At 39.8% G+C, this 13593-nt stretch overlaps 1 protein-coding gene and 1 long non-coding RNA gene across 7 annotated transcripts in view; one reads left to right on the top strand and one right to left on the bottom strand.

Annotated features, from left to right (window-relative positions):
• Window positions 1–13593, bottom strand: part of cadm1a (cell adhesion molecule 1a) — a 1471967-nt gene that overhangs the window by 1122959 nt on the left and 335415 nt on the right. The gene's annotated exons all lie outside the window — the stretch shown is intronic.
• LOC117516939 overlaps window positions 1–13593 on the top strand; it is a 777663-nt gene that overhangs the window by 485901 nt on the left and 278169 nt on the right. The gene's annotated exons all lie outside the window — the stretch shown is intronic.

Raw genomic sequence — 13593 nt, 5'->3', positions numbered from 1 at the left:
GGCAAAATTACCCATAATGTTGATTTGATTAGCCAATATGTTGTGCCTTGGTATCTCCTGAAAGTGATACCATGTGTATGTGTGTGTTTGGGGGGGGGGGGGGTGCTCAATAATGTATTATTTTATTATTATCATTACTTTTCAAGACTATGAGCTCATGCATTTTTTAAAACCTATCAAGATTCCAAAATAATCCATTTATAAAAACAGAAACATGGCCGTTTGTGTTAGAAAGTCTCAACTACAAATTAATTATATAAGAGAGACAATTTTAAGGAGGCATGATTTTTTTTTTCAAGTACACATTTTACACCTTTCTCAGCAGTGAATCTGAGACTGCTTTAGAATTTTGGCATTTGTCTCTGTGACATCATAATGGAGTTAAATTGGTGGACCTGCTAGTTTGAGAAAGAGCCTTCAAACAGAAGAAATGGTGATGACAAAAGATGGAAAAACTTTACTGATCCCAAATAATGAATTAGTACTGTTCCTGAGCAATCAATTCACCACTGAGTCTATCAAATGATCAGTGGTGGGCACAGCTGACCAAAAATTTAGCTTCAATAAATGTTAATCTGCTAACTGAAAAGTTAACTTTTATAAAGCTAAACCGATAAATCCCTAAAAAATAATTAGACGAAGTTACAGATAAAAGCTAAACCGATAACTTTCAGTACTGACTTCAGTACTTGGCAGCTACTGACACAAGTCAGCACTTCTGTCTCAGATCAGCTTTCTCTCAGCAAAAGAAACCTGGTGACCAGAGAGAAAGGAGAGAACAAAAAAATATATAATTTGTCTTCATGCCATACAGACCTGCCGGTCATTTCACTGGAGTCATGCACAGGCAGACAGTTTTGACTTACGGTTATAATTTTAAACAAACTAATTCCAGACAAGTTATTGGAATTAACATCATGTCTGTCATTTTACAAAGTGAAATATCAGTGATATGTTTTACTTTAACCTCTGAAACCCTAGAGTCCCCAAATTTGGGGACTTGCACTGTTTTGGAACATTTGAACACTCATAACTAACCAATGCTGACACCAACATACACTTATTATACATCAAAATGTCAAGCAAAGTCTCCTCTACAAAAGTATTTACTTCAGTCACATATCAACCAACCACAGCTGAAACGCCAAGCAAATAAAGATATAAATCAGAATTCTTTTTTTGGGGGGGGGGGGGGGGGGGTTAAACCTCATTTACTCCTACCAAGTATTATTTACTTTCATTTTTTTTACATCCACAACATCCCCTAGGACCTGTCTTTTAGCTGATCCAAACTTTTGCATTTTTGACCTTGTATAAGCTCAGAAATAAATCATAATGTATGGGTATGTGATATTGGTGAAATAGGCTCTAGGGCTTAAGGGGTTAAAGCAATGCACTAATTTTGAAGGTTTTAGTGTTTGGACAATTATGCAACAATGCATTATGGGAAGATTAGTGTCCTGACGTCAGTAGTGGTTGGTTGGTCGGTATAACCATATACTGAAACGTGTGGTGGGTTTTACAAATAAATCTGTATTTGTAAATATGTTATTTTTTTCATTTATAAAAAAAAAGGCAATTTGAAAGCTCCAAATTCTGTTTTCTAAGTGATTCATCACCTTTAGCAAATGTGTGGCTGCTCACACTGCCATGAACACTGCCATCTACTGTGTTCATGGCTAAAACAGACAAGAAGAGCATCCGGTGTAAAACGTGTGCCAATTAAACATGCAGATCCACCTCAGATTTGCTGTGGCAACCCCGAGTACAAAACAAGGGAGCAACCGAAGGGACTTATTATTATTATTATTAGTAGTAGTAGTAGTAGTAGTATTATTAAAACAGGTGCCGGGTCTGTTCTCGAGAGCAATGGTTCTCAAACCAGTCCTCAAGTACCACCTCAACTACACATTTTCCATATCTCCCAGCTCTGCCACAAATTGATGAGTTCATTCCGTTGTGCAACCAATTAAGTACTAACAAACTCACATATACACATAATATATACATATATACAGTTGTATGTAAAACTTTGGGCACCCGTGATGATTTCCATGATTTTCCATTATAAATCATTGGTTGGTTGGATCAGCCATTTCAGTTAAATATATCATATAGCAGACAAACAGTGATATTTGAGAAGTAAAATTAAGTTTATAGAATTTACAGGAAGTGTGCAAAAATCCTTTCAACAAAATTAGGTAGGTGTATAAATTTGGGCACCCCAACATAAAAAAAATACATTAATATTTAGTTGATCCTCCTTTTGCAGAAATAACAACCTCTAAACGAGTACTATAGCTTCTAATCAGATTCTGGATTCTGGTTGAATGTATTTTGGACCCTTCTTCTTACAAACATCTCAGGTTTGCTGGTTCCAAGCATGGACAGCCCGCTTAAAATCACACCACAGATTTTCAATAATATTCAGGTCTGAGGACTGAGACAGCCATTCCAGAACATTGTACTTGTTCCTCTGCATGAATGCCTAGTAAATTTTGAGCAGTGTTTAGGGTTCATTGTCTTGTTGAAAGATCCAGCCCCGACACAACTTCAACTTTGTCACCGATTCATGAACATTGTTCTGAAGAATCTGCTGATACTGACTGGAATCCATGTGACCCTCAACTTTAACAAGATTCCCAGTACCTGCACTGGCCACACAGCATGATGGAACCACCTCCCTGATTTACTGTAGGTAGCAAGCATTTTCTCGGAATGCTGTGTTCTTTTTCAGCCATGCATACCGTCCCTTGTTAGGGCCCTGTCCCACTGGCGGTTACGAGGATTTGCATATGGAATGTGCACAAAAGTGGCCCACATCCGCCAAACAACCGCAATATCTGTGTAACATTTCTGTATGAGTCGGCCGACATCCGAACACGTCCGTGAACATCTGCAGAGGCACGCATGTCCGCAGCCAGGATTTTTGAGCAGCTGAAAATTCCTGATGCGGATGAGATCCGCATCACTTCCTGAACACATACTGAAGGCATACACAGGACATACACAATCAACGCGCTGCATATCCGCTGTCATCCGCTGATATCCGCAACCGACGGGTTGGCACGGCTTGGCGGCGGACCGGGACAGCGTGCAAAACAGATATAATGTGTGCCCAGCATGGCCACATCATGGTCGCAAAGGTATGTGCATCCGATATGCGATCATACCGCGGATGCATACAAAACACATAAATGCCGGCCAGCACCAGCCCAGCTGTGGATACTGATCCCAGCAGGCCTGTTTGCACTTCCTTTGTCTCCGCAATGCAAATGCGGCGCAAGCGCGCCACCACCGCAGTTCCCGCCATGCATGTGCACTGCGTCCCCATTACAGCCGTTGTGCTGCCGTGTTCGTCGCTCTGCGTCCGATCCCTCTCCTCTATCCATCCAGCGTTTTATACATCCGTGTTTGGCCGTTGTGTTTCCGCAATGGCCGCGATACGTTCCACTACATTTACCAGCTGTACCCATCATGGGGGCACCTCCGCGGTCCCCTTCGCTTCTGTTCCCTGTTATATCCGCTTTTCTTCCTCATGTATTCGCTGTGCACTCATGATGTCTACGTGATCCACCCCGGGACATTTGTCATTTCCGCCCACCTTTGTTGCGGATGCTCAGCTTTTGTCTCCTCATTTCATGCGCAAATCTTCCTAACCGCCAGTGGGACAGGGCCCTTATGTCCAAATAACTCAGTTTTAGTTTCATCAGTCCACAGTACCTTGTTCCAAAATGAAGCTGGCTTGACTAAATGTGGTTTAGCACACCGTTAACTGACAATGTTTGTGGCATGTACTCAGAAAAGGTTACCTCTGCATTACAGCATCATACAGCATCTCTTTGTTCAAAGTGCGCTGTATATTTGAACGATGCACAGAGACACTATCTGCAGCAAGATTATGTTGTAGGTCTTTGGAGCAGGTCTGTGGGTTGACTATCTCACCATCCTTCGCTTCAGCTTATCTGAGATTTTTCTTGGCTTGCCACTTCAGGCCTTAACTAGTACTGTGCCTTCGGCCTTCCATTTCCTCACTATGTTCCTCATAGTGGAAAATGACAGCTGAAATCTCTGAGATAGCTTTTTTGTATCCTTCCCCTAAACCATGATGTTGAACAATATTTGTTTTCAGGTAATTTGAGAGTTGTTTGGAGGCACCCATGAATCCACTCATTACAAGAGATGCAAAGAGAGGATACATTTGCAAATGGCCACCTTAAATATCTTTTCTCATGCTTGGATTCACTTGTATAAAGAGCTCAAAGATCAATGAGCTGACCAAACCAAATTTGTGTTCCAATAATTTGTGCTAAATGTATTCAAATTAATAAAATAACAAGGGTGCCCAAATTTATGCACTTGCCTAATTTTGTTTAAATAATTATTGCACACTTTCTGTAAATACTAGAAACTTCATTTAACCTCTCAAATATCAGTGTTTGGCTGTTATATGATATATTACTTGAATTTTCTGATCCAGACAACCAATGATTTATAAAGGAAATCATGAAAATGATCATCATTTGCTGGTAAGCAGCCTTTGTGTGAGGACATGTGTAGTGCGATCGGCAGATTTTCATTGCAAGGAAAAAGACGGAACGACTGGAGCAGCGCTGCATCAAATTTTGCCAGAAACTGGGCGACAGCCAGGTGGAAACCATTCGGATGATTCAGACGGCTTTCGGTGACGATGCTCTGGGCATCACACAGATTAAGGAGCGGTACAACCGGTTTAAACACGTCCACACAACGGTGGAGAGCGAGCCACGCTCCAGTCGGCCATCAACATGCTGAAATGACCAGATCATTACCAAAGTGAACACTGTGGTGATGCGGGACCGTTGTGTGACTATGCGAGAAATTGCGGAAGAGGTGGACATCAGCATGTTTTCGGCACATTCCACTGTGACAGAAGATTTGGCCATGAAAAGAGTGGTGGCAAAATTTGTGCCGAAGCCTTCGGTACGAAGCTGCTGACGGTGGAGCAAAAGCACCTTCGTGTTGAAGTCTCACAGGACATGCTGTGACATGCGCACCTCTTCCACAATTTCTCGGATAGTCACACGACTGAAAAGTCACCGAAAGCCATCTGAATCATCCGAATGGTTTCTATCTGGCTGTCACCCAGTTTCTGGCAAAATTTGATGCGGTGCTGCTCCAGTCGTTCCATCTTTTTCCTTGCAATGAAAATCCGCCGAGCGCACTACATATGTCCTCACACAAAGGCTGCTCACCAGCAAATGACGCAATCGACAAGCGTGAAAAAATTCACGCATGCGCACGAAGGTTCAAGGTTGGCTGATGCAAGCACACATGATTCAAATCCATCAGGTTTTTGCAAAAATAAAAAGGTCCGATACTTTTCTAACAGACCTCGTATATATATATATATATATATATATATATATATATATATATATATATATATATATATATATACACACAATTTCAAACAAGAAGAAAACCAAGATAAAGGATTTGACATAGTGTCACTTAACAGCGTCACACACTGTGTTTCCGTCACATTAGAGGGGTAAAAATAAATACATTGGTGCACGTTAAAGTTCACAGATGATACTGAATGGCTACTACCTGTGTCAGCTTGCAGCTCCGACCTCTGAAACATACACATCACTCACTGTATGCCAATAATTTATTTATTCAGGAGTGACCATGAATTAATAATAAATGACATGCAAAAGTTTAATCACTATTAATTATGTGTATGTGTGCCTGTCCATCTGTTTTTGCACTCAACCAACACAGAATATTGATTTATTGAAGGGGTAGAGAGAGAGAGACAGAGAGAGAGAAAGGGAGAGAGAGACTATATAATGCTCAGCTGAGCAAAACCCAAAGAGAAATTCTGTTAAACTGACTGAACATGTGAAAATTAAGAATTAAATTTACAGTTAAAAAACAAAAACAACTGTACTTTAGACTTCAAGATATTTCATTACCAACATGTGTCTTCTTCAGTTAGACTGAAGTTTCACCTGAATTTTGAGACACATCACCTGCCTGGAAGACTGACAGACTGAGTTTGGGGCAAATATGGACATACACTCACCGGCCACTTTATAAGGTACACCTTGCTAGTACCGGGTTGGACCCCCTTTTGCCTTCAGAACTGACTTATTTCTTCATGGCATCGATTCAAGAAGGTGTTGGAAACCGTCCTCAGAGATGTTGGCCCATATTGACATGATGGCATCACGCAGTCTCCCATTTAACCAGTCAGTCCAATCTCCTCTGACCTCTGACGTTAACAACTCAGTTTTGTCCACACAAGTGCTACTCACTGGATGTCTACTCTTTTTTGGACCATTCTCTGTAAACCCTAGAGATGGCTGTGTGTGAAAATCCCAGCAGATTAGCAGTTTCTGAAATACTCAGACCAGCCCATCTGGCACCAACAGCCATATCACAATCAAAGTCACATTTAGATGCTCAGATACACTGAGTTGCTGCCATGTGACTGGGTGATTAGCTATTTGTGTTAACAAGCAATTGAACAGGTGTACTTAATAAAGGGGCCGATGAGTATACATCAAGTATAAGGTTGATCTTCTCACAAACTCATCACAGATGAGTCAATTAACACTTTTGTTTCAGACATGTTTTGTCTGTAGATGATTCACATACATGTTTATGATCTATACAATCATATGATCATCGCCTCTCCATGTCAACCGGATAAAGCAGGCAAACATTCAGACTTTAGAATGCCCATCCCAAAGTCCTGGCCTCAGCCCTATCATAAATATATGGACAGTGCTCAAACTTCTGGTCCGTGCCAATGAACTAAACAACTTAATTTGAAGTATACCAATTCAGCCAAACCGTTTATTCAAAAAGTCTAGTCCAACATCCAATCAGAATTTTCTGGATATTTGTTGACCTGGGCATGAGTCATCTAAGTGCCTCGGTGTTGAGGACCCCAGCAATGGGAAAGGGCCAAGGGGACGTGCACATCATCTGGCTGCAGCAGATAGATGGCTGCATTCCAGAACTGGGGATGGACCAGTTGTATACTTGGTTACAGTTGTATACTTGTTGTTATCCAGGACCAGGGAGACATGTTCCTTACCTCAGTGTGGGGTATTGTTGCATGGCCCAAGATGTACAAAGTATTAGTTGAGTTTCTTTGGTAACCATCAGTGTGCAAAGTCTTAAAGAATTTGAACATGCCATTTTCATTGTATTTATGGAAATCTGTAATTTCTAATGCATTTTCCATTAAATCCCAATTTTAAACTGTAATCAACAAAACAAAACAGAAATACTGAGTTTTGCATCTGAACCTTTCATTTGCTCATGGACATCAAATATCAAGCATGTATGTTTTTGACCCTGTACTGGTATCAGAAAACCTAAAATACATTAAACATTAAATACATGGGTGATTCTTAGACTACGGGCACTTATTATGTCCTTTGATCATATTGTATGAAAAACAGAAAAAAGGGGAAATTTCACACTTTTATAGTTATCTTTACAATGAAAGTGTGTTAAGAAATTTGTTCTAGTAGTCTATGATGACTTTTTCACCTTTTTTCAACATCATTATATGCAAATATTGTCGTTTTCTGCTTGTCCCACAGCCAGACTTTTGATCTTCAATGATAAAAATAAATGGTAAAGAAACGTTTTTTCTAATGTTTTAAAATATCTCTGAATAAAATATCAGTAAAATAATCAAAACATAATTGGGGTATTCAATGTCATACAACTGTTGTGATTTTTTTTTAAACAAAATGTAGTTGTCCCACACTATTGCCGGAATTTCCACCACAACACTGTAATGTCCCTTTAAACAGTTTGTATGAAAGATTGTTTGTGTAGTTTCTATGGAGATAAACAGTGACATCAGAGCACATGTATATAGCGCCAAATCACAACAAACAGTTGCCCCAAGGCGATTTATATTGTAAGGCAATGGTGTGGTGGAAATTACATTTACAAGGCCAATAGTGCCCGTAGTTAAAGAATCACCTACATACATTAAACCATATGCTTCAAATTCCTGTTTCTTCCTATTTCAGATATATGTAGTATGATCATTGTACATCAGAAAAAGTACAAAAGAAAAAAAAAATCATTGATCGCTCACTAATGCCGTGACATTCCACAATGAGTGAAAACATCTGACAGAACTGTAACTTTTATGAATCAAGAAGGTTCTTGAAATTAAGTTTTCCCCAGCTGATTTTTTTTGCAAGTTCTCAGAATAAAGTGGTTCAGTTTAATGCCATCTGCCCATCCTTCCTAGCCACAGAGCCGAGCCACTTAGCTGTGAAGCTAATTTTAATTCCTCCACCCTGTAGCGAGGGCCATGAGACCCACCTTGACAAGTGGAGCTCAGAGATAATGTCACAGGTGGCTCACCCAGTGGGGAACCCAAACCTCTCTTATCAGCCCAAGGGGAGAGGCAGCAGAAGGAGGCTGCAGAGGAGACTGCAATATGGTGAGTTTAGTTTCCCCTGGCCTCACAGTTTGACCTCTGGACCATGTGTTAACTCCTGCAAAAGAGCTTAAAATAATTAAGGAACAAAAGTCTGCTGAATGGAAAGTGGATTGAAATAATGATGTACATGTTAAGTGTTTGTACGTTAGGGATTTTGCCGTTCCCTTTCCTTGTGTTTCTTGTTGTTTTCCCTTCCTGGTGTGTCATGTTTGTCTCACTCTGTCTCCGTGTTGCTGGGAGTGGCCTCTGGGTTCCCTCCTCTGGCCCGCTCATCTGATCCTCTGCCGCTCAAAGCGGAGAAGTGTGAATTCCACTCCACCAGTGAGTTTTCTTGGGTACACTGAGAGTGGGCAGGTGAAGACAGATCCAGAAAAAGTCAGAGCAATTGCTAAATAGCCACACCAACCACCAGGAAACAGCTGCATCCCGGGCTTTGCTCATTTCTACAGGAGGTTCATTAAGGATTTCACCCGTGCCGCTGCACCACTTACTAGACTTACCTCCTCTTCCATTCCATTCTCCTGGACTCTTGAGGCAGAGGTTGCCTTCCATGAGTTAAAGACTCTCTCCATCTCTGCACCTGTCCTGATGCAGCCAGACCCATAACATTTTGATGGTTTAATACACATTAATTGGAAACAATAATATGGTCAATGGACTGCATTTATTGAGTGCTTTTCCATTGATATCAGAAGCTCAAGGCACTTCACAATGATGCCTCGCATTCAGCCATTCACACAGACACATTTACACACCGATGTCACCATGTAAGGTGCTCACTAGACACCAGAAAGAACTTGGGAATTAAGGGCCTTGCCCAAGGGTCTGTAATGAATGTCCGGTCAGACTGGAGAGGGAATTAAGTTTGCTTGTCCAAACTGTAATGCCTCTGTGTGTCTTCAATTAGAACCTCATGTTAACCCAATCAACCATACTATGGAACCACCTTTGGTCCAGGTTAGCAACCATCAAGACAGACACTCCATCGCACCTCTCAAAAGTAACCATCTATATGGCATAGCCAGATGGAAGATGGGCATCCCCTTGGCCTTTTCGCGTTGCTGGTGTCCTCAACACTGAGGCACCTGGGTGCTGAATCATGCATAAAGAAATGCACCACATGCCAAAATGTCAAAGCTGGTGTTCCCTCAGTGGAAGTGATACTTCACATCCATCTCCCTCAGGATCCCTTCAACAATTAGTTTATTAATGTCACTGAAAATCTTCACCGGCAGTGTCAGTCTTTCCTGTTTCACAACAAACTACTGCTGCATTTACATTAAAATGCTTTAACTGCAGAGCAAATAAAAAGGAAAACATCAGTTAGCCTTATGCATATGGATTAACAACCACTAAAAAAAATAAGACAGCACCAATAACACAGATGTGCTTTAAAACCTCACCAATACCACTGGATTAGTTTATGGGTTGTGAAAACTCACCAACATACAGCAATTTCATTTATGGGTTGTTTGAACCTTGGCTGAACCCTAAAGCACACCTGCCTTTGAATAAAGCCTGTATGTCTGTGGATATGTACAACCAGTCAAACATTTGGACACTGTATATTCCATGTATATTCAATTTGGCATTAAAAAAAGGAAGAAGGTGAAAACAGCTTCAATATACATATCTGTCTATGAGAACCGTAGCAAAATTGTATTATTGGAAGACTTAGATCACACAATCCTGTTGTACTGCCCAGGCCTGTGGCCCATAACCAAATGTTTAGATTAATTTATTAAATGTATTTGCATTTTGTAAACTCACAATTAAAAGATATTAACTGCTGATGAAATCACCGAGTTATGCAGGGAACCACTGACTGTAATGGCAACACTTCAGATTTGGTCCTGGCTCAGGGTGTTGCCATTTTGAATATCAAAATATTTTTGCTTGCCTCAGCTGTTTGGGATCACTCTTTCATTGAGTCGGAAGCATCTTTATTGTGCCCAATGAGGTTTTTTTTTTTTATTACTCTCTTATCTACTCCCTTACATTACTTCCTCAGCCATGATGGAATATGTGTTAGATAACCTGCAGTTCTGGGTTCACACTACAAAAGGTTTGCTGAGTGGACAGACTCACCAATAGCCTGAACTACAGCTCTGTCAAATTTGATGGAATCAGTTACACCACTTAGTGTTTATCCACAATGTCTAAGAACTGAACATGCCCAGGTTTACTGAAGACATCTTAAGAAATCTTAAGTATGAATGCAGACGTTTCTGCATAAATGGTATACGTCAGGTGTTAGCAGTGCTTTGAATGTGCTTACAATATGAAGTATAAACATGCCTTTTTGGTTGATAAAAGGGCTTACCATCCCAAACCTAATTAGCAAATCAATCAATCCATCAATCAATCAATCAAATTTTATTTATTAAAGCCCTTTTACAACACACGAGGTGCACAAAGTGCTTTCCATTAAAATCAAACAAGGAAAAGACAGTGTGCATAAACAGTTACATTCAAAAATAAAATACAAAAATAAATAAATAAATACACCATCACTGTTTAATAAGTATCAAAAGCCAGTCTGAACAAACGAGTTTTGAGTCGAGCTTTAAAAGATCAAAGTCTGTCATGGTTCTCATGTCAGGGGAACTTTGTTCCAGAGTCTAGGCCCCGCAACAGAAAAGCTTGATCACCACAGTGCTTATACCTGGTTCTTGGGACTTCCAGTAAAGCTGGTAGACCTCTAAGGCCCTGGTTGTGTTATGAATACACAACAGTTCGGAAAGGTAAGAAGGGCAAGACCATTAAGAGCTTTAAAAACAAAGAGCAAATTTTTAAAATAAATTCTAAAGAAACGGGGAGACAATGAAGGAGAATAAAGAACTGGAGTGATATGTTGGCGACGGGAAGTGTTTGTTAAAAAACGTGCAGCTGCATTTGAACCAACTGAAGCCGTTTGAGAGCCCGATGGGAAATCCCAACATAAGTGCATTGCAATAATCGATCCTCGAGCTGATAAAAGCGTGAATGGTTTTCTCCAGGTCTGCACAGTTTAAAAAGGTTTAACCTTTGCCAAGAGACGCAACTGATAAAACTGGTCCTGACCACACTATCAATCTGCTTATCAATCTGAAGCCACTGTCAAAGGTGACCCCAAGGTTTTTTACAGTGGCTTTCAGTTTAGCAGCAGGTGGTTAAAATCAGTGGCGCAATCGCCAAATAAAATACATTGTCTTCCTCATTTAAATGGAGAAAATTTGACCTAGCCATAACTTTATATCTGCAATACAGTTGATGAACGCTTGAAGAGCACCTGCTGTGTTCGGGATCACAGGCAAATAAATCTGTAGATCATCTGAATAACAGTGAAAAGCAAGATTGTGCCTGGCTACAATAGATCCCAGTAGCAACATGTACAATGAAAATAATAAAGGGCCAAGAATCGAGCCTTGAGGCACACCGCAAAACAAAGGCGCAATGGAGGAAGATAAATCACCGATCATTACAGAAAAAGTTCGGTTGGCTAGGTTTAAACCATTTCAGTGCTGTACCATGAATACCAACACACTGGTCAAGTCGTGATAAAAGAATAGAATGGTCGACCGTATCGAATACCGCTGTCAAATCCAACATTACTAAAATAACAGGGCACTTGGTATCAACGGACAGAGCAATGTCATTGTGTACTTTTAAAAGTGCAGACTCAGTGCTGTGTCTTGATCTGAAGCCAGACTGAAACTTCTCAAAAACAGAGTTACTTTCTAAAAACAATTGCAGCTGTGTAAAAACAATTTTCTCAAGGACCTTTGAGATAAAAGGCAGATTAGAAACAGGTCTAAAATTGGACAGAACATTTTTATCCAGATTTGGCTTTTTAAGAAGTGGTCTCACTATTGAACACTAAGACAAGTGTTCATTAAACCCAAGAGGGATGGCCCAACGGTGGTGAGCACCTCTTTCAACAATCTAGTTGGAAAGACATCCAAAGGGCAACTTGTAGGTCTCATTTTGTTAACAATATCAGTGAGGGATATAAGGGAGATCAGACATAATCCATAATTTCTGTTTGATATGGTAGCTAAATTTATTTAGGGCAACCATCCACAAATTGTTCAGTGTTCAAAGCCCAAAATGTCTTTTTTTTGTGTTTTTTCAGAATTCCTGATTATTTTGACTATATATATATATATATATATATATATACACACACACCAAATCTAATTATATAATATCCCAGCAAAGTGTAATCAGGCTACTAGATCCTGGATGCTATTTTGATTCTGACTTAAAACCAGTGTAGTACTGAATTTGACATAATCTCACTTGACATGCTGTCTAAACCTGTGAATGTTGCTTGAAGCCCTACATGCCTCTGCAACCAGTGGAGGGCACAGATAACCAAAAATGAACTTCGATAACAGATAATCAGATAACTGAAAAGTTATCTTCGATAAAGATAAAACAATAAACCACCCAAAAATGTATCGGAAGTTACAGATAACCGATAAATTCCAATATTATCTCTGGCACATTTACAACTACTAGTAAAACAAATTTAATAGGTTCTAATAATATTAAAAATAATGACAGACCCAAACAATAAGACCCCACTTTCCTTTCAACAGTCTGCCCCTGCTGGAAGCTCTTGTTTATTACACTCTGAGAGCAGCCATAAAGCAATCTCTCTATCGAATACAATGCACCGGTCAGGCGGAGGTCTCAAAAAATAAAGTCATATTGAGTTATGGTTTTGATTTATAAATAACATTAATACTGATAGAATAACTCCATTAATGTAAATTCTGTCATTTGTACAAAGTTAAAATATAACATATATCTTTTAATGTTGAATAATGCACTAATTCTGAGGTTTTGTAACAAAGAGACAGATCGCAAAGGATTTTGGGTAAAAGTGCCTCTGCTAAACACTGATTGGTTCAGTCATTCATTATGTAAACCAACACGTTAATGTGACGTGTGTCATGTGTTGGTGTTTATAGATAAATGTGCTTTTGTAAAATATTCCATTTTTTTATTTGTAAAAACAGGCATTTTTACGGAGACCTGGAAGTGTCATCGCAAAATGTTTTGCATGTGGAGAGAATGTGCACATGTTTTATGATGTAAAACGTGCTTTACACTGTGCGGGATGATTTTTCATGCAGGAA

Source organism: Thalassophryne amazonica, chromosome 9 (genome assembly GCF_902500255.1).
Source record: "Thalassophryne amazonica chromosome 9, fThaAma1.1, whole genome shotgun sequence".
Taxonomy (NCBI): Eukaryota; Metazoa; Chordata; class Actinopteri; order Batrachoidiformes; family Batrachoididae; genus Thalassophryne; species Thalassophryne amazonica.
The sequence above is the reverse complement of the archived record's forward strand: the minus strand, read 5'-3'. Positions and strand labels throughout refer to the sequence as shown.